The sequence below is a fragment of the Trachypithecus francoisi genome, unplaced genomic scaffold (assembly GCF_009764315.1).
Source record: "Trachypithecus francoisi isolate TF-2019V2 unplaced genomic scaffold, Tfra_2.0 Lachesis_group4, whole genome shotgun sequence".
Taxonomy (NCBI): domain Eukaryota; kingdom Metazoa; phylum Chordata; class Mammalia; order Primates; family Cercopithecidae; genus Trachypithecus; species Trachypithecus francoisi.
This window is the reverse complement of record NW_022681469.1, coordinates 100,857,078-100,878,301: the sequence shown is the minus strand read 5'-3', so window position 1 is coordinate 100,878,301 and position 21,224 is coordinate 100,857,078. Positions and strand designations below refer to the sequence as shown.

General features: G+C 39.1%; 1 long non-coding RNA gene and 1 pseudogene across 2 annotated transcripts; one reads left to right on the top strand and one right to left on the bottom strand.

Annotated features, from left to right (window-relative positions):
* Positions 1-257: 257 nt before the first annotated feature.
* LOC117072179 lies at positions 258-1,164 on the bottom strand (annotated as a pseudogene).
* Positions 1,165-16,616: 15,452 nt separating this feature from the next.
* LOC117072689 lies at positions 16,617-20,700 on the top strand. Of its 2 annotated transcripts, XR_004432907.1 has the most exons (4): positions 16,617-16,782; positions 18,150-18,266; positions 18,666-18,786; positions 20,233-20,700. It is a non-coding gene; the product is annotated as an uncharacterized LOC117072689 (long non-coding RNA). The 2 variants fall into 2 exon arrangements; XR_004432906.1 differs by lacking the exon at positions 16,617-16,782 and having other exon boundaries at positions 18,052-18,266.
* Positions 20,701-21,224: the final 524 nt, after the last annotated feature.

The following is a 21,224-nucleotide window of genomic DNA, read 5'->3' as shown; positions in this document are numbered from 1 at the left end:
TTTAAGGATTACAGCTTTATACTAAAGGTCGGTCCAAAGATGGTAACTCAGCGTTCATTTGAGACCCTTCGACTTTTGGCCTTTAAAAACTGTTCCCCACTGAGTCCCCAGATAGAACTACACTTAGCAACGGGTCTCCTCCTGACTTCCTGGTACTAAAAGCCACAACCACAAGGGCTGTTTCGTCGGTTGGTTGTAAAACAACATTTGCTCCAGTCATCTCTCTGGAAAACAGACTTTCTCTACCAGGGAGCCGCCTAGGTGAGGGTGCTCACGATGTTTAAAAACAAAACCATGCGTCTACAAGGTAGCTGCACCGCAGGAGTTAAGTGCCCGGGGTTTCTTCCCAGGACGGAGACCGGCGGGGGCTGGGCCGGGAAGCAGCCCCAGGCGCCGGAGAAAAGAAGAAGGGTCAAAATAGCCGGGGGCCACGACCCACGTGCAGCCGCGGGAGGACCGAGCGCGGGCGCGCGGAGAGGGGTCCGTACGCCAAACATGTGCGGCGAGAGGTGATCTGGTGAGCCGCCAATCACCGGGCGCGGTCCCCGGGGGCTCCCGGCGGCGGCCGCCGCCGCCGCCGTCTTCGAGGCTGCTGTGCACCGAGTCCTGCCAGCCGTAGGGACCGCTGCTGCTGTTCGGGATGCTGAAGGAGGACTGCGCCGCACAGGCCCCGACGCCACGCTCCCCACGGCCCCGCCGAGGCAGCGGCTAGGCGGCGCTCCCGGGGCCGCAGCGGCGCCCTCCGCAGCGCTGGGCTGGTGCGCATTGGGCACCTGAGCCGGCAACCTCCACGCGGTGGCGGTCAGAGCGCCCCGGCCGCCTGCGGTCCCATTGGCCCCTCCGCTGCTACTGGAAGGTAGATCCGAGCCCGAGTGCGCGCACGCGCGCGCGACCGTTGGCTACTGGCGGGCCGCTTGCTTGGTGTTCATGTCCTCCCTGGCCCTGCTGGGCCCGCGCGCTGCTCCCGTAGAGCCAAGAGGGCAGGAGCGAGCGCGGGAGCTAAAGAGCAGGGCCCAGGCGCCGCGGCCGGTCCAGAGAGGCCCCCGCGCGTTACAGGGCCGCCGCCCGGCGCCCCCTTCTCGGGGCGGTGGGAGAGGCCGGCGGCTTGACGCGGGCGGGGGAGACGAGGAGACGCAGAGAGGAAGGGGTCTGGGCTGCGCGCATCCCTCGCTGGCTCCAGCAGAAAGGGGCGGCTCAGTTGGCCGTGCGAATGCCGCTGGTTTTGGTTCTGGCGCGCCACGACGGGTCGCTGGTGCTCTCTGCTGCCGCGCTCAGCGCCCCGAGCCTCGGCACAGCCTCCTCTCGGGCGGCCGCTGCTACCCTCGCTGTCCTCGTACTCTCAAGGCGGCTGGCGGCTGAGCGGGAGGCACCCGCCCAGACTCCGCCGGGGCCACCTTCCCTCCTCCCCCACCCACCTAGCTGTTATTAACGGAGAAAGAGGAAAAACGGGGGCGCGCGAGGGGAGGGGGAAGAATGGGAGGGAGGGGTGGCGCGGGCTTCCCAGCAACCGTCACCTCGCTCCCCCTGCGAGATTAATTTCACAGGAGATTAATTTCTTATTTACAAATAAAAATGTAAGTTTAGAACAGAATGTTTTAAAAAGGTAAAAGCATTCACTGCATACTATATGCCAGCACTATACTTAGGACATAAATGACTGTATATGTGAGCTCTTATCTCACTTCTCTTGTAGCATAGTTATTATTAAACTCATTTGAGAGATGAAGTGATTGACAGCTGTTGAAGGATTACTTGAGACCATAGAAACTATAACTTGCGGAGTCAGAATTTGAGTTCAATTCTGACATCAAAGCTATGCTTCTACTATATCAAGCTGCATAATAAATGTAGACCTGTGAGACGTGGAAAGATGTTTATGATGTTTAGTGATGTATATTACATTAACACTGATAATGTGATCTCATTAGGTACTATTGAGTAACTCTAATTTCGTGTTTTAAATGCCTAGGGGGAGGACTGGAAAGATAATCACCAACCTTTTTTTTTTTTTTTTTTGAGTTGCAGTTTCGCTCTTGTCGCCCAGGCTGGAGTGCAGTGGTGTGATCTTGGCTCATTGCAGCCTCTGCCTTCCGATTTCAAGTGATTCTCCTGCCTCAGCCTCCTGAGTAGCTGGCATCACAGGCGCCTGCCACCATGCCCAGCTAATTTTTGTATTTTTAGTAGAGATGGGGTTTCACCAGTTGGCCAGGCTGGTCTCTAACTCCTGACCTTGTGATCTGCCCGCGTTGGCCTCCCAAAGTGGTGGGATTACAGGCATGAGCCACGGCGCCTGGCCAATCACCAAAATATTAAAAATGGTTAGCTCTTAGAGGTGCTTGCTTTCCTTTTTCAACTCTTTATTTTTTTATTTTTCCCCCAATGATCGCACATTAGTTTTCCAGAATGTATAATGTTATTTTTAAAAAACCTCTGAGACATGAACATTCTGTTAGAAATTTTTTTGTTGTTCTTTTTCCTTTGTCTTTGAACTGTTAAAAATAGCTTGCAGATTGGAAACAATTGGTTAATTAAATCTTCTGCTTGGTTAAAATGGTAATGCACACAGGTGCTATTATTCCATTATGTTCCAGTTTTTATAATATATTTTATATATTTTATGAAGGAATAAATTCAAGGATCTAAATGAAATGAAAATGAATTTTGAAATGTTTCTACAAATCTTTGTATTTTTCTATTAATCACCATATTTTAATTATATACTTTTATATTGACTTAACAGTTACTATTATTTATATTACAGAATTGGTTACCACATATGTAATATTTTTCTATATAGAAGCATAGTGTATAATTTTGAAGTGACTGATTCACAAGTGAAATGATCTAAATAAATTTGTCAGAGTTTATAATGTCTAAGGCAACCATCACAAAATGGTATTTTGGAAAGATCATTATGAAGAGAATGTGTTTTCCTCCATTATCTCTTTTTTTTTAGTCTTTTTAAAGGTAGTCATAGGCTCCTGGTATTGCACATTCATGGGAATAATGAATTTATTTGGACTAGAGACTAAGGCCTGCTGAAATGTCACCAGAGTAGAACCTCTTAATGAAGTTCAAAGCTGTGAAGGCATGTTTCTTCCAAACATGCTGTCATTTATAAACATTCATAAACATTTAATAATATGATTCACTTTTAAGAATTATTGTAAAATACTGTTGTTCACTTAAAGAAATTAGAACTGACTCACCTCAATGAGTATTTTACATTTTAAAGTAGTTTTCTGAGAAGGCTGTGTACTTACAAATTTGAGTATAAAGTTTGGAATTTGAGTATTAGCATATCCCATTGTAATGCAATCTTGACTATAAGTTAGTCTTCTATTTCAGAATGCAAAGATACAGAAAGATGTGTTTTGGAGTAGTTTCAATATATAAATTTTGAGGGTAGATTAAATAGTCAAATATCTATTTGTAATAGCTAATATAAATTTAATTATGCATACATATTTTAAAAATTTAAAATTACATAGATATGCAATAATAGATTGATTTAGAAATATTACTTTTTTATATATGCTCATAGTTCATGAGTAGTATTAATAAAACTTCCTATTTATATTCTACATTGGTTTCTTTGTCAAAGAACCACTTTTGGAATCATCTAACAGCTTTCCAGGATACATAGTGGTCACTTCCATTTAAGATGTTTGCATTTCAGCACCTTTACAATTCAAGTACGGTGCTGTCCCTTGAGACTCTCGTTCAGAGCCACATGTATCTCTTTTCATAACACTAACACTGTTGTTTTTTCTTTATTTCTTCGAATTTTTAACAACATGACTTACTATATTTTATGAATGATTTTTTAGGCTTGTTTGTAACAACATTCAACTCTTGGGATATAAACTAAATCTATTTTCCTTACATTTTTTGCTGATTCCCTCAGTAAAAATAGAATTGATGAAGATGTGTGAGGGGCAATTATACTTTTTTCTGTACGATGTAAAGGATTGGAGAAAATGCCTCATAAAATGAGAGGCTTAGCAATGATTCAGTCAGCTGGAAGGTGTGACCCTATCTGAGTGGTGAAAATGATCACCTAAGTATGGTGTTAGGTACATTCCCTATAAGTGGTAGGTTCGTGTTTGGCACTTGGGACACAGAGATGAACCAGCTAGGCGTGAAGCCTTACCCTCATCGAGTTTATGCTGTAAGGGAGCTGTTAGCAGTTGCAACTGTGATGGATATTACAAATAAGAAAATAAGGTTCCCGACATTAGGAGTAAGAGGGTATTTTAAGAATAGGGAATAGCATATTCAAATGTCCTGAAGCAAGAGAGAACTGACTCAGAGGAGAGATCAGAGAGACAGGGGGAATCAGAAGGCCAGCCTTCAGACCTTGGCTCCAGCCAGTTAAAGTGAAATAACCTTTGACAAGTTGAATATTCTATGTTGTTTTCTCAATCATAAGAAAAGTATTTTTATACCTGCCAATGTCATAAACTTGTTCTGAGAAAAATGTGGGATGATTGTAAAGTACATATTGCCACACACATGCACGATCTTCTATATGGAATATACTAAGATTCTAGCTATACACAATAATGGATCAAATGACTGGATCATTTCATATAGACTAAAGCTATATTCTGAAGTCAAAACCATACCTTAACTCTTCCTAGAGCCTAGCAAAAGATAAAAATAATGCAATGGATTTTCTTTTGTATTCATTAAGTGGTTCTACAGACAGTTAAGACACTTAACCACTAGCAGCATCAGCTAATAAATGTGAATCCCCAACAAATCATTAGAGTGTAATAGTAATTCTTTAGAGGAAAGTACAAATGCAGTTATAAAAAGTGTAAAGTATAAATGTAACTATATAATACCTCAATAAGGGTGAGCTTACATATGTGTATGTGTAGATATACACACATATATATACACACATATATGTTCTGCACACACACAACACACACACCACACAAACTCTTATAAGGGTAAAGAATTAAACACAGCAGCAATCTGGAAAGCAAATGCTTTCAGCAAATTCATGAGCTCATGATTGCAAAGCACCGAGATAATTATGCCCAATTGCTTTAGAGTTGTATATTCATTAAACACTGATTATCTGTATCTTTTCAAAGGATTGGGAGATCCTGCTTGCTTTTATGTTGGTGTAATCTTTATTTTAAATGGACTAATGATGGGATTGTTCTTCACGTATGGAGCATACCTGAGGTAATACTACTAGTGAATTAAGAGACCTTTCAGTGGGCTTATACAGATTGGCTGATATTTGTTGATTAAATGAAAAGGAAAATTAACGAGATTAGATTCATATCAGGAAAGTTTGTGGATTTGTTTGATTTTTTCAGAAGCTTAACCAATATCATGTAACCAGAAACTGGAGATGTCACTAAAATTCTATCTCAAAGGCATCCCTTTTATCCTGTAAGGGTTTTTTTTTTTTTTTTAAACTAATTAAGATTTCCTAACAAAGGCTTTAATGGAATAGCTCCTAGTTCATGTGTAAAATTAATAAAACATGGAGGAGATCTTTGGTTAGCAGTAACAGCAGCTTATTTCTAATTGTGTTCTCTAAGGATGAAATTAAGAAAGCAGTAGGAAAAACTGTGTATCACATGTGGCGGGCACTTACATCTGCTAGCCTGTCTATCTTGATAAGAGTACCATGATGAAGAAGCAGTAAGACTGGTCTCAGGTGATAAATTGAAATCAATTTCAATGGTCGTGTGTTTTGCTCCCACACTTAATTGCTCCCTGAGATAACCATATCAGCTAGTTTTTGTCAATGAAAACTAAGGTGAAGTCAGTTTTGGTTACATCTAGGAAAGTATCTGCCTTTCTCACAAAAGGACAGACTTAGCTGCCCCTTCTCTGTTTCTTCCTGCTTTGATTACACTAGGATGTCATGCCCAGAGCTGCAGCAGTCATCTTGTGACCATAAGGGAAAGGCCATAAACACAGGAGATCTATCTGGCCTACCATCCTTCTGCTGCTGAACCAATGTTACAAATAATGCAATGGATTTTCAGATACTTACCTTTCATTTTCTTGTTGAATGATGTAATAAACAACATTCATATTGTATAAGCCACTTTTGTTAGGTTTTCTGTTTCTTTCGGTGGAACATTTTCCTAGCTGAATCATCAGATTTCTTTACAAGGTTATTCTTGTCGTGTAAAACATTTAAAATTAAAGTTAATTAATAGCTTTACTCTTTGAACAAATATTTGTTGAGTTTTCATAGGCTTATGTCAATTTAGAGATTAGTAAATATACACACTTTTTGTTTTAGGAAGTTTTCAGCATAAAAAACACTAGCATAGAATCAACGAAAACTATTAACATAAGTCAGTGTTGTACCAGGGATGCTATCCAGCACAGTACATAAAAAGAAGAGTAGTGATAAGTATAAGGATTGGAAAACTTGAAAAAAAAAATAAGTGTTCTTAAAAGTAGATTACATATATCTAGAAAAATTTTAAAAGTTTATGGATACAATGTTTGCAATAATAAGAAAATTTACAATGTTACTAGATGTAAATGTTAATATTAAAATTCAAAATTATAAATTTTATACTTTAGGATCAAATAGAAAATGAAATTTTGAAAGGATGCTATTTAGAATAGCATTAAAAGCGTGACGTTCCTCAGAATAAAACCAACAAAAGATATATATGATACCTATGGGGAAATGATTAAAACATTCCTCAGATATGTCTAGGAAAATCCAAGTGGAGAGATATTCCACATTCATTGATTGAAGACTTGATGTTAAAAAGATTTATAGATTCAATGCTCTACCAATCAAAATTCCAACATATTTTTTGTTGACTTTGATGAGCTGATTTAAAAGTTATGCAGAAATGCAAAGGGCCAAATACAGTCAAGGTATTCTTGAAAAAGGAGGATTTGCACTATCAATTGTTGCTATATTATAAAGCTAATGTAAAAAGACACTATGATATTGGCACAGGAATAGACAAATAGATAACTGAAATAGAGTACAGCCCAGAAGCAGAAATGTACATTTAAAGGCATTCGATATATGGAGGAGTGGGTATCGCAGATTAGTGGGTAAGGACAGGCATTTTAATAAATAGTGCTGGAATAATTGGGAGATCATATGGAACAAAGAGAAATTGGAACTATATAAATAATAAATCCAAGCTGGATTAAACACTCAAATATGAAAGACAAATTTATAAAAGTGTTCAGCATATAATATAGAAAAAGTCACTTGGAATAAGAAGTGATTTCTTAAACAAGATACAAAAATCCAGCCATGAAGAAAAACTGATAAATTGGATGAAAAGAACTTCAGTTCCTCAAAAGAACTATAGGATAAAAAAAAAAAACCTCCAAGTGAGTGAAGATATTTACAAAGTATATACCCCACCTACTATCCAGAAATTCCATTCATTAACTTGATAAATATTTATTGAAAGCCTGTTGTGACCGGGAGCACTGTTCTGGGTGCTTGGAATACAGAACAGAAATCCCTGTCCCTGTGAAGTTTATGTTAGAGTGGGAAGATGAAGACAAAGAAGAAAGACAACCTGATAGAAAAAGGGACAAAATGTTTATGAACTGATATTTCTCAGAAGAACACCAAATGGTCAATAAACATATGTAAAGTTGACCACCATCATTAGTCATGAAGAAAATACACATTCAAACCACAGTGAAGTACCAACTCACATCTAATAGATTGATAAAGGAGCTTTCATCCACCACAGGTGGACACATAAATTGGTACAACTATTTTGGTGAACAGTGTACATTATCTGGTAACGTTAAAGGTATAGATACTTTGTAACTCAGCAATTCTAATTTAAAGTATATATTCCCAAAAAAGTCTTGCACATGTGGACTAGGAAGTACATACAATAATATAGTAGCATCATTTGCAAAAGCTTCAAACTGGAAACAACCCAAATATCCATTAACAGAGAAATGAATACATTTTGGTTTATTAATATGATGGAACAGTATACAATAATGAGAATGAATGAACTACACAACTACACACAACATGCTTGAATCTTACAAATATAATTTTGAATGAATGAATCCAGGTACAAAATTTAAAAAAATACTGCATTCTTCCATTTGTATATTGTTTAAAAACAGATTAAAGTAAATCATAGTTTGAGATGTATATAGAAAGAGTTATGTTGATAATCTCAAAAATCAGGTCAGTAGCTGATTCTTATCTTGGAGGCTGGCAAGTGAAGACTCAGTATAATCATTTCTCTATTTCAATTAATTATATGGTGACTACATGGATGTTCCCTTTACACAGTTCTATAAGCTAGAAATTTTATGTACTTTTCCATATGCCATATAGAAAAATATAAGCTCGTTATTTTGAAGGAAAAGAATTGCTTTGAGATTGTTTGGGCAGGTTTAAAAATGTTCTCTTTTTTTTTTAAAAAAGTTCTGTTTTTGGGCCAGGCACAGTGGCTCACACCTGTAATCCCTGGGAGGCCGAGACCATCCTGGCTAACATGATGAAACCCCGTCTCTACTAAAAATACAAAAAAATTAGCCAGACGTTGTGGCAGGCGCCTGTAATCCCAGCTACTCGGGAGGCAGAGGCAAAATAATCGGCTTGAACCGTGGAGGCGGAGGTTGCAGTGCGCCGAGATCACACCACTGCACTCCAGCCTGGGTGACACAGCGAGACTCCTTCTCAAACAAACAAACAAAAAAACATCAAAAGAAATGGTTTTTATCTTTCATCTGATTTTTGTATTCTGCATTATTGCTTCTCTGGGACTCAAGTAAAGAATATTTGCAGTTTAGACAGTTATAAGTTAATGCTCCATGAAACTGTTAGAATCTTCATCTCTCAATCCCTTAAATCCAATTTCAAAAGATAAAAATTTGCCTTTATTCAGAGTATTCAAAGGATGTGATCTAGACTCTAAAGTGCTAGTCTGTTTCTTAAAAAATTATTTTATGTGGTGGTGCGCGGTGGCTCACACCTCTAATCCCAGCACTTTGGGAGGCCAAGGTGGGTGGATCATGAGGTCAGGAGTTTGAGACCAGCTTGGCCAACATGGTGAAACCTCGTCTCTACTAAAAGTAAAAAAATTAGCTGGGCATGGTGGCACGCACCTGTAATCCCAGCTACTCAGGAACCTGAGACAGGAGAATTGTTGGAATCCAGGAGGTGGAGGTTGCAGTCAGCCGAGATTTCGCCACTGCACTCCAGTCTGGGCAATAGAGCAAGACCCCGTCTCAAAAAAACAAAGAGAAAAGTATTTTATGTTCACACCCTATGTATTTTATTTAGAAAGTATTTTAGCTATAATAAATTATAAAATTGAGATTAATTTATATGTACACGTTTTAGAATTGTACATTCAGGATTTAAACATCAACTACATGGGTATGGTTTAGTACTATTATGTTTTAAATATGATTTAAACTATGATTTTAAATTCTGAGGTAATTTTGTGAAAACTCACTATATTTTCCACGAATTTTGATTGTATACTCTTATTTTTTTTTTTACAGTGGGACTCAACTAGGAGGTCTTATTACAGTACTGTGCTTCTTTTTCAACCATGGAGTGGTTTGTTTTCTAGAAAGCAATTTTTAAGAAGTAGAAGGGGTTATAGAGGAACAGGAAATATACTCGTCAAAACAATATATAATTGTATACTACTTATGACTTCATAATATTTTAGAGACCCTTGTGTTATAAGTTGATACTTTAATCACGCTGATTGAGATGTTTAAATAGCTAGAATTTCAAACGTGAAATCTCTTGCCTTTTAGTAAATATATACATATACATATATTCTGTAGAGAAAAGGAAATACTGTACTTGTTGAGTTGAATCACGTTATGCACATTATCTGATGTATTCCCACTAAACTTTTTTTGTGGGTGGTGGCAGCCTCATCGTACAAGTTATGAAATTTAAATTTAGAGAAGGTTAAGTTATTTATCCACATTCCACAGCCATGGTTTGCCAACCCCTGCTCTACACCACAAGCCCCACTCTGATTTAAGAAATGATTTGTAGATCTTACTGGTGGCCAATGACTAGCCTTTTGTGACAGGTAGAAAAAGTACACGAAAGCTGCTATTATATATAACGTGTTTTCATGAAAATTTTTGCTAGCTGATATGAGAACTCTAGTTTCCATTGATGTCTAAAAGCTTTGCTTTCCTTAAATGGCTCGTTTAAAAAATTATTTTGGTTATTCTAGTAGTTGTCAGTATAATCTTTTTTAAAAGTGGATTTTTGGCCTATTATTAGAGGCAAATGTTTAAATTATTTAAAAGTTTTAGGTCTGCTGTTTAGGAGCCAGGGTTTGGAGTCAGACACCTTAGAAATGTACCTGATGCTCTCTCTGTTCTACTGCGGTGAACTGGCATGGAAACCGCTGTGGTGACTGAGCATCCCATATGCTTGAAATTCTAAGCAACATCCAATGTGTAAGTGCTAGTTTGTCAGGATTTTGTAAGAACTTCCACTATGGTCAAATCACCTATTGTACCATATTTTGGTGACGATTCCCATTTCTCAAGACTCTGTCAAGGTGCTTTTCCTACCTGTTCTGACACCCTGGATGCCCATTGTCTAAGTGTTCTACTTGACACACTCAGTTTCAATTCATGTGTTTGTCAGAGCTTCTTCAGATGAAATTAACTATGGAAAGATATGTTTTCACTACATTCAGTCTCTGTCAGAACATATTCTCTGAAAACTTTGTGAATTATGAGAAGAAAATGTTACATCCTAAGCTGCTCTCTGCTATCCAGTACAACTTTAGACTATTTTAAACACTAATAAACAGTATATGCAGAATTAAAATTGCTGTAAGTTTTATTACATTCAAAATATAAGTAGGAATGTGGAAACTGCCATCCCCAAAATAGTTGATGCTGTTTTGAGTCATGTATATCAGTGTTCCACCCAGTGAGTATTGAGATTTCAATTTAGTAAGATTTTTTTAGTCTATTATCATTCATTTTAAAATCTTTTAAACTGTTGTTTAAATTTAAAGGGCCTGGACAAAAATAGTTTATTCTACATATAGTCGAAAATCTGCCCAAGAAGTAAGAGATAAATTGTTGGAGTTACATGTGAATTATTATGTTTTAGAAGAGGCATGGTGTGTTGTGAGAACTGAGTATTAACCCTATGCTCTCTGATATGATGTATTTTTAAACAACAAATGTTTCACTTTATTACAGTAGTCCTGATTCTTTAAGAGATTTTACTTTAAATTCATTAAAATATTATCCTGGTATCTTAGTTTAAATTATTTCATCTAGAGAAGTAAAATTATACTATCAATGAAGTAGAATTTAATTCCAAACATTATAGTATATTTTAACATCCTGATTTTTCAATGTAACATCTTCTACTTAGCTTTTTTCATAATTTTTGAAATATGAAAATTTTTATTAGATATCTGAAATATGGATTTGAATTTAAAACACAGTGAGATATTAGCATCCAGTACCATAGCTGAGTTGGATTTGTAAGACTTAAAAGTGACAAAACCCCAAATGCATAATAAGAAAAACATCCTAAGAAAAAATAATAAGAAAAATTAAAATTTTTTAATTTCTGAATTTTGAATCTCTAAAAATCATAAAATTCTAAGATGTGTAATGGATCTTTTGAGGCCTTTGTTTAGGCTCCTAAGCAGAGATATTAGCTCCTGCACATGACAGGAAATTCAGGCACATTAATTGTCTCCTAGAACAGCACATTAGCAATCAGAAGAACAAAACAGGTTCTACAGTAACTTCAACATATCATTTACAATGTGCAAAAGGTTTCAGAGATGCAAACTAAAATGAGAAAGTATGACCAACACCCGGAAAAAAAAATGTTAATAGAAACCAATTCAAGTAGGTCCAGATGTTGGATTTAGCAGCCAAAGACTGCAAAACCACTATTACACATTCAAAGGCTTAAGAAAAATATATTCAATAAATTAAAAGAAAACATGGTATCCATGAGTGAAGAGATATGGAATCTCAGCAGAGAAATAGAAACACTCTAGCCCCCATGGGAATTCTAGAGCTGAAAAGTATAGTAAATGAAATGAAAATTATTTAAATGTACTCAACAGTTTTGAGATGAAAACAGAACATTTGAACAGAAAATTCAGTGAATTTGAAGATAAGAGAGAATAGTTAATCAAAAGAACAGGAACCAAAAAGATTGAAAAATAACCAGCGTCACAGACCTGTGTAACATTAAGTAGTTCAACACATGCATAATTTTAGTATTAGGTGTAATGAAAAAAAGAACATGACAGAAAAAATATTGAAGAAATGTTGGCCAAAAATTTCTCAAGTTTGATAAGAGCTACTAACTTAGAGATCTGCTAAGCTCAACAAATCCAACTGGGTTAAGCCCAAAGAAAACCAAAGCAAGGCACATTATAGTCAAAATGGTAAAATCAAAGATAAAGAGAAAATCTTGAAAATAAGAGAAAAAATGATATGCTATATAAACATCTGACTTCTCAACATAAATAGTGGAAACTATCAGACACTGGAATGGTAATTCAAAGTGCTCAAGAAGAAAAATCAAGAATTCTATATTTAATGAAATTATCTTTTAAAAATGGAGGCCAAAAATACATTTTTCAGATCAAAAAAATCTAATATAATTTGTTGGTAACAGATTTATACTTCAAGATGGACATGAAGTTCTATCAGCTGATGAGAAATGATGCCAGATGGTAACTCAGATATACAAGAGATACCGAAATGCAATGGAAATGGTACATATGTGGATATTAATCACTATACATTTTTCTTCTCTGAAAATCTTTAGAAGACATCATTTAAGGCAAAGATGATACCATTATATTTTTTACTTCATGACAGAAATTAAATATACATGACAGTAGCACAAAAATTGAGTAAATGGAAATGTATGATTTACTAGAAATAACCCAATTTAAATGGTAAGTAAATCATGATATGTTAAAGATGCTTGTTGTCATCCCTAGCAAAACCACTCAAAAAATAAAACAGTGGGGAAAAAAAAGAGCATAATGGCAAGCCTAGACATGGATGAACCTGGATACATTAAGTGAAATCAGTCAGCCACAGAAAGATGAATAGTGCATGTTGTCACTCACGTGAAAGCTCAAAGAAGTAGCTCACAGAAGTAGAGTAGAATTGTGGTAGTTAGACTCTGAGTGGGAAGGGTAAGGAGGAGAAGAAAATAAGGAGAGGTTGGTTAAGAGATACAAAATTAGAGATAAATAGAAGGAATAAGTTCTAGTGTTCTCTGGCACTTTAGAGTGAATATTAGTTAACAGTAACTTCTCGTATATGTCAAGAAAGAACAGGATTCTGAATGTTCCCAGCACAAACAAATGGTAAACATTTGAACTGATGGATATCCTTACCCTGATTTATCATTACACATTGTAATTATGGATTGAAATATCACTCTATACTTATAAATATGTATAAGTATTACTTGTCAACTAAAAATAAAAGGGGAAAAAGCCTAAACATATAACCAGCTTAAGACCCAGCAATTGTACTGGGCATTTTTTTGCAGACAGGTGAAAAGTTGTGTTCACACAAAATTCTGTAGAAAAATGTCTACAGCAGCTTTATTTGTAATAGCCTAAACCTGAAACAACCCGGATGTTTTTCGCAAGGTGAATGGTTGAATAGTAGTGATCTATTCATACCATGGAATACCGCTCAGCAATAGGATCAAACTATTGATACACTTTCTACTAAAAATACAAAAAAATTAGCCGGGCGTGGTGGTGGGCACCTGTAATCCCAGCTACTCAGGAGGCTGAGGCAGGAGAATCGCTTGAACCCAGGAGGTGGAGGTTTGCAGTGAGCTGAGATCGTGTCATTGCACTCCAGCCTGGGTGACAAGAGTGAGACTCCATCTCAAAACAAAACAAAACAAAAATTCATAGAATGAGAAGAAGAATAAACTTGTAGTTACAACACAGTATAAGAAACACATCTGGGTCACTACAAGATGCTGATGTAGTGAGTATCTGAGGAGTGATCCTTGAAAGGCAGCAGATTTTTTGAGAAAAAATCTGTAATAACCTAGTTGTGTAGTGTTCACGGTGTGATGTTATTTCCTTTAAATTTTTCCTTCAGTGGTATTAGTGGTATTCTACTCAAGGTGAAGTCCAGTCTGCTGGTAGAAGAATGAAAAACCCAGCAAATATTTTCTTAGTACTTTGAATTGAGTGTCACTTGAGGTATCAAATCTTCTCAGAGGGCAAATGATAAGCCACACAACGCCATTGCAGGATATGGGGAAGTGGATTGCAATTCACAGAAAAGGTTAGTAACAGTGTTAGATCGGGTACTGTGGTTATTGATTGAAGCAACTAAATAGTAGGCCAAAAGGAGTGAGCTGTGGTGTTGACCGGCAGGTCCTGGTCCTGCTTCCCTACTGTGCACGACTGACTCTGTGCTGGAGTTGCCTTCTTAGTAAAATTTGCGGACTGGGCCAGATGTGGAGCTCCTGCACTATGGATGTTCTCAGGTGCAAAGGAAGCTGTCTCCTCAAGCCCCCTACCTGTTGATGAATGACCTTGGAATCCTGGCACTGTAAGTTTAGCCTCAGCCATCCCATCAGTTGTTACTCTGGTGCATTTAGGTTGGATTTTTCGGTGTCGGGGGAAATAGTATTAATCTCCTCACCATCGTTTTCATTTATTTATATCTTATTTAGTACTACTATGTGCCAGGCACTGTTCCAAGTACTTTTTCAATATTAATTAATTTCACCTGTACCATGATGGGTACTGTTATCACACCCATTTTAGAGGTGGGACAACTGAGGCTCAAGGAGGTTAAATAACTCACTCAAGATCAGCTGTCTAGGGAGGGGCAGAGCAGGATTCAGCCTCAGGCAGGCTGGGTCTAGAATTGGTGATCACCACCCTGTACTGTCTCTGGACAAAATAATTGAATAATAATAACACTGAGAAGAGCTGAAGCGCTGAGGACTGAACCACACCTTCACTTGATGGAAATGCATCTACAAGCTGTGCACTCACGTTTAACCAGGGTTCCACAACCTTGGCACTATGAACATCTGGGGTGGATGATTCTTTGTTATTGGAGGCTGTCCTATGCATTGTAGGATGTTGAGTGATATCCCTGGCCTCTACCTACTAGGTGCTAGTATCTATGTCTACCCCGTCCCCCCAGCTGTGACAAACACAAATCTCTCCAGACAAGGCCAAATGTTCCTTGGGAGGCAAAGTCCCCCCACTCCGCATCCCGGTTGAGAACCACCACTTTGATCTTATACTCTGGGCTTATGAATGGTGAAAGCTTCCAGAAAATACCCTGTCCTGATGTCGAGGAGTTCAATATTCCCTAAAACTTCCAACTCTCAGAAATTAAGAGAGAAAAAAATGATGGGTTAGCTTCTGCAGTGCAGATACTTTTTGCCATCTAGTTAAGTGTGCATATTTGAGGGGGTGTATGGATATGGAGAACAGGGATTTTGGAAAGCCTACTCACCACACTTCTTCACAATACCTCTGTTTCATCCTATCTATATGCTTATTATTTCAGCGCTTCTCATGTGCGATCAAATTCTTATTTTGCACCATATTGCCCTCTAGCGGTCACTTCTCTTTGTAGCACACGGAAGAAAGGCACAAATACAAACCACTTTTTAAGAATGAAATCCAGGAGGGAACTGGCGGGGGATGTGGACGTGGTTCCAGGAGCCGGGTAACTTCTGGCTTCACGGATTGTGAGCAGCCTGTTTCTCCTCCGAGCCGCGCCTTTTTCCTTCCAAGCCCCATCCTTCTTCCTGCAAGCCCTAACCTCCACGTTCCAGCACCCAGTGGCACTTTGCGTCTCCCGCCAGGATACAGGACCTTCTCTTTGCAGAGAGAATTCATATCTACTTCTATTTTAAACAGAAAGAGCATCCTCTGGGTAGAAATATCCGACGAGGAGCGTTTTCCGAATGCCCCGAAGGGAGTTGTTACGTGAAAAATAGACATGATGCGCTGAAAAAATGTATAGATACTTTGTTGTTGCTTTTGGTTTTCAGCCGGACCTCAAAAACAACCCCAGGATTTTTTTCCTCCAAGGTGGAGCCAGCTACTTTGCAAGTGCCCCCTTCTTTCTCCTTGCCCATCCCCAGACCATTTAGTTAACCTCAGTGGGACAGAAACCGTCCTACAAATGCATGTGTTTGTCATCTTAAGAGCTTTGGTAAGCCTACTTAAATTTCACACAGCTAGAGACTGTCATAATGGCTTTGTTCTGTCGCTAGGTGACATTGTGTAATTAGTAACCCTATAAAGCCTTTGAGGATAGCTTCTTCTTTTAAAAATGGAAACCCAGGCCGGGCGCGGTGGCTCAAGCCTGTAATCCCAGCACTTTGGGAGGCCGAGACGGGCGGATCACGAGGTCAGGAGATCGAGACCATCCTGGCTAACACGGTGAAACCCCGTCTCTATTAAAAAATACAAAAAACTAGCCGGGCGAGGTGGCGGGCGCCTGTAGTCCCAGCTACTCTGGAGGCTGAGGCAGGAAAATGGCCTAAACCCAGGAGGCGGAGCTTGCAGTGAGCTGAGATCCGGCCACTGCACTCCAGCCCGGGCGGCAGAGCGAGACTCCGTCTCAAAAAAAAAAAAGAAAAAAAAAAAAAAAAAGGAAACCCAGAGAATTAAGACAAAGAAAGCTACTCTGTGGAGTTAAACGTCATCTTCAGGAGGAAATTTTTAAAAGTACCTCTACATCTACATGTGGGCCTCAATTATATGTTTAACTGTCTCCAAGGTACAGCACCCAAACGTCAAACCACTCGAGCCTGGATGGTGAATTTATGATAGAGATTTACTTTTTTGTAAAATAAGTTTTCTGTTTCCACAAAATAAAATTGTATTTGGGGTATAGGCGCCAGAATTTCTTTTAGCAATTAATCAAAATGAATGACCAAAAAGTTAAATTCTAGACTAGAGCTATTAAATTAATTCCAAGCTATGAAAGCAGTTTTGATTTTAGGCCATATCAATCCAGGACAACACAGAACAATGAGCCTGGAGGGTCTGATATTGTGAAGAGTACATTTACAGAAGGCTTTTGGGTCTGCCACAGCTGGGTTTCCTTAAGATGTGTAGGCTTCATAGGATAAACACACACTTTATATCTGCTCTGTCTGAACACACAGCAGATGAAGTTCCACTAACCCCTTTCCCCAGGCCCCACATTTAAAAACCTTTCTCCTTCTCTTTGCTTTACTATCTGTGTGAATGGCTTAAACAGCAACCTGTGCTTTAGAACCATAAAGCATGCATACATGTTTCATTAGAAGAAATGGAAAAAATAGAAATCTCCAGTGTGAATATTTGTTAGAAGATTATTTCACCCCTTTTACTTTATCACCTTACTTGCTCTGACCCTGAGGCCCTAGAATGACGTGGGCCTGAACCCTAATCCTCGGGTGATCATTCCTACCTAAAAGCAAAGGTGATGTCTATGGAGGAGCATAAAACAGGGTTTCCCATCCGGGGGCTTGCCAGTCTGATCCGTATAACTGGTGAACCCAGATAGTGTGGGTCCAGAAAGCTGATGTGATGCTGAGCTCCCCACCCTCAGAGGGCTCTGGCGTTCTCCCCGAGGACTCGTATCCCATTGATAGCTTTGTAGATGTAAGCAGCCAAGATGATTTGGGGGAACTTCTGTGTGACAAAGGAGACGAGAGGCTGTGGAAACCTGCCATAACAAGTAGCTGAATTGTTTAAGGACTTTTCCAAACCCTCTAACTGGAGGAGCAGGATGAAAGCGAAGGAATACGTGATGATCATTGCTGGCTAACATAATCAGGTGACTTGTGTTAACAATATGCCACAAAATCCCAAGAGCAAAGTCTAGGTCCTGTCTTTAGCCATGTTGTGTCCATGGCAGTGTGAACCTTTTATCTTATTACTGGATGGTCCATTGAAACCATCCTTAGGAAGTTAGAACCTTCATAAGAGGAGATCCAGTCTATGTGGAAGGGTGCCTTTTTTATTTTTTATTTTTTGTTTTAAAGAGGTGCTCGTAATGGTGGTGACTTTCCTACCTTAACATGAAATGAATTACTATCTCTATATATAATCTTGTGCATGTCTGTCCTTCTTCCTCCCCTCCCTCTCCTTTTGCAGGAAAACTATATTTCAGGACTATGCCCAGCAATGATGGCTTCAAGATCATAATAAATTGTTTAGCCTTTTAGGGGATGAGAGGCAACATGTTTAACCACTGGAAAAAGGCACAGGCAGGTGAGATCCTGATTTTGTGAAGCCCAAAGCTCATATGATTTCTTTTAAAAAGAATATACAATTACAAACACAAAATTAGGCAGGAAAGTGAACATTTCTTTAGCATGAAAAATGATATCACAAAAAATTATTGGAGACTTGGAAGTTTAGATCCTTTTTCTCCTGAAGATCTCTTTAGGCAATTTACCAAAAATGGCCGATTAGAAATGCTTTCTGATTGCAACCCAGCTTCCTCTCTTCGCCTGGAAAACTCGATGACTCCTCCCAGAACTCACAGAGGCCTGTGAGGAAGAAGGGCCTCAGGCTTCAGCTTCACTTGCTTCTCGGGAGTTTGTGTCTGGTCTCAGGTGCCATCTATTTAGAGTGGCCAGCAGCTGATAGCAGTTTGTATCCATACAGGTAGGTCCTGGCCACCATAGCGCCAGGGTCCTGGAAGCAAGCAGGATGGCTCACAGTCGAGGAGAGCAGTTTGGGTGAGCAAGACAAGGTCTGGATTCAAGTCCTGCTCAGTACTTACCAGGTGGGTGAACTTGAGGTACATTTACTTCTTGGAACCTCTTTTGTTTTTAATCTTATCTGTAGAACAAGGATAATTAAAAGAGACTGCATGCGGTGGCTCACTCCTGTAATCCCAGCAGTTTGGGAGGCCAAGGTGGGGGGGTATCATTTGAGTCCAGGAGCTCAAGACTAGCCTGGGCAACATGGTGAGACCCTGTCTCTACAAACAAAACAAAACAAAACAAACACCCCCACCACAATTAGCTGGTAGTCCCAGCTACTAGGGAGACTGACATGGGAGGATTGCTTGAGCCTGGGAGGTTGAGGCTGCAGTGAACCAAAACCGTGCCACTGCACTGTAGCCTGGGCGACAGAGCAAGAACCTGTCTCAAAAAGAAAAAAAAAAAATCACGTATATAAAGCACACAGCAAAATATCTGGCATAGGACAGACATGCAATGAGCCTTTGAGAGTGAAATATATTTTAAAGTTTGATACTGAAAGTTATGTGTGTGTCTTTGCATTTGTCTCATCCCCCACCTTCCCTTCACTGTTGACTACAAGAGACATTGAAAATCATTGAAAAATCCATTCCCTAGTTAATGTTCCCCGGCTTGCCTTTTAAACTATCTGTCGGATCCAATCCATCATGTATGTAATCATATTTTACATTGGCTGCTCTATGAATAAGAAATGAGTGGAGGGTGTTTTTTTTTCTGCCTCTTCCCTATCATGGGGGACTAGGTACAGGATGCAAATTTCAGCTCCACAGCTGAAGGGTACAGATAATAAATCATTTTACGTGTCTGGGATGGAAGACAGGCTCCTTGGGGATTCTGTGATGACGGTGGAAGATGGGCCTTCTTCCTGATTAGCACTTTGGGTGCCAGCCTGCTCTGGTCAATGGGAAAGAATGGAAACCTTACAATTCAACCATATCTGCCTGGGTGTGGTGTGGGATGAACTAAAAAACCAGAGCCCCAAGGTGGCTTGGGTAAAGTGGCTATTGGAATTTACACTTTCTCACAAGCGTCAGAAAGATGTTAGGACACAAAAACCTCTTTTGTGCTGCAGAAGATTTTGCCATCTTTGGGTGCCAGGAAGGGTTTCAGTTTCCTTAGCTGTAAAATAGAGATCAAAGCCCCCTTGCATGCTTCACTGGATCATGTGGAGAACAAAATATAAGGATGAAAGTGAAAACGCCTTGCACATCTAGGGCGAGCTTACGATATTGCTATTAAAAGCGGTAGCAATAAACAGCATGAAGCATTTATGGATCATTTCTCTAACAACCCGCTTTTCAGAAAAGCAGTGATTTCCTCACATTCCTTACATTTGCATTTTGGTGCTGTTTTGTTGTTTAGATGATACGAATGAATGCTAAATGTTAAACTTTACTGGATTCTGTCCTTCAAATTGGAGTGACACAGGGAAGGCAATTCATGGATTCGTGGTCTTCTGTTTTCAGGGCCCATGGTCTCCTGTAAATTGCTAAAGCCTTTCTCAAGTATGATGAAACAGCGCCACCGTGTGGTCTCGAGGCTTACCACACTTCACTCATTTGCCTTTGGATTTTTATGCAACATTGGTCAATAAATATCAGAGTATGTGTAAATACATATTGAAATAATGGAAATTGAGGTAAATTTGGTGGAATCCTCCCATAGCGGTATTTGTGAACACTGATTAGAGAAATTATCCATTCATCATTGGCATGGACATGCTTGAATAATGTTTGTGGGTGACAACAAGCTTAATATTGTCCAAAAGTCTATCTTTGTGATGGTGGTAACTAAAAATTGCATTTTCCCAGAATATCTCCCTCTATTCTCTGATGAAAAAGTCTATATCATGTGTTTATTTCATGAAATGCATTTTATTGTATGCGGAGGGGGAGAGAGGTATACAATGCAACATATATTTAACAGAAAATAAGAATGAAAAATGGTAAAAGCCTTCTTGTCTAGAGCCACTCATTTATCCTGAAGTTAATCAAGCAACCAAGGCAGAAGCACTTTGGGGAGCGGCGTGGTAACTATGCATTGGACTGTTACTAAATAGATGAGCCTTTGCCAGGAAATATTTGTTAGGGATAATAGCACAGCAAGGAATGGTTGTCTCTCTCTTTTTAAAATGGCTTATGAATGACAATAACAATAATAACTTATTGTGTTTATTTAGCTAGGGGCTATCTGAAGCACTTTGCCTGCATTGTTCCACATACTAATTGAGAGGAGTTCAGTAATGGCCATTTAAAAAATATAATCTAATTTAAAAAAATACTAGCCAATGTAAGCAGACACACATTCAAGCTGAGAGCTAAGCAGGTGTCACTGGCTCTAGACTCAATAGCTCTGAATGCGCTGGATGGTTGATTCCCTCTGGTGGCCATTCTGGGAATTTACAGATGTAATGCAAATATCACACAGTACTGTAATAATCACGGGCACTGGGATACGT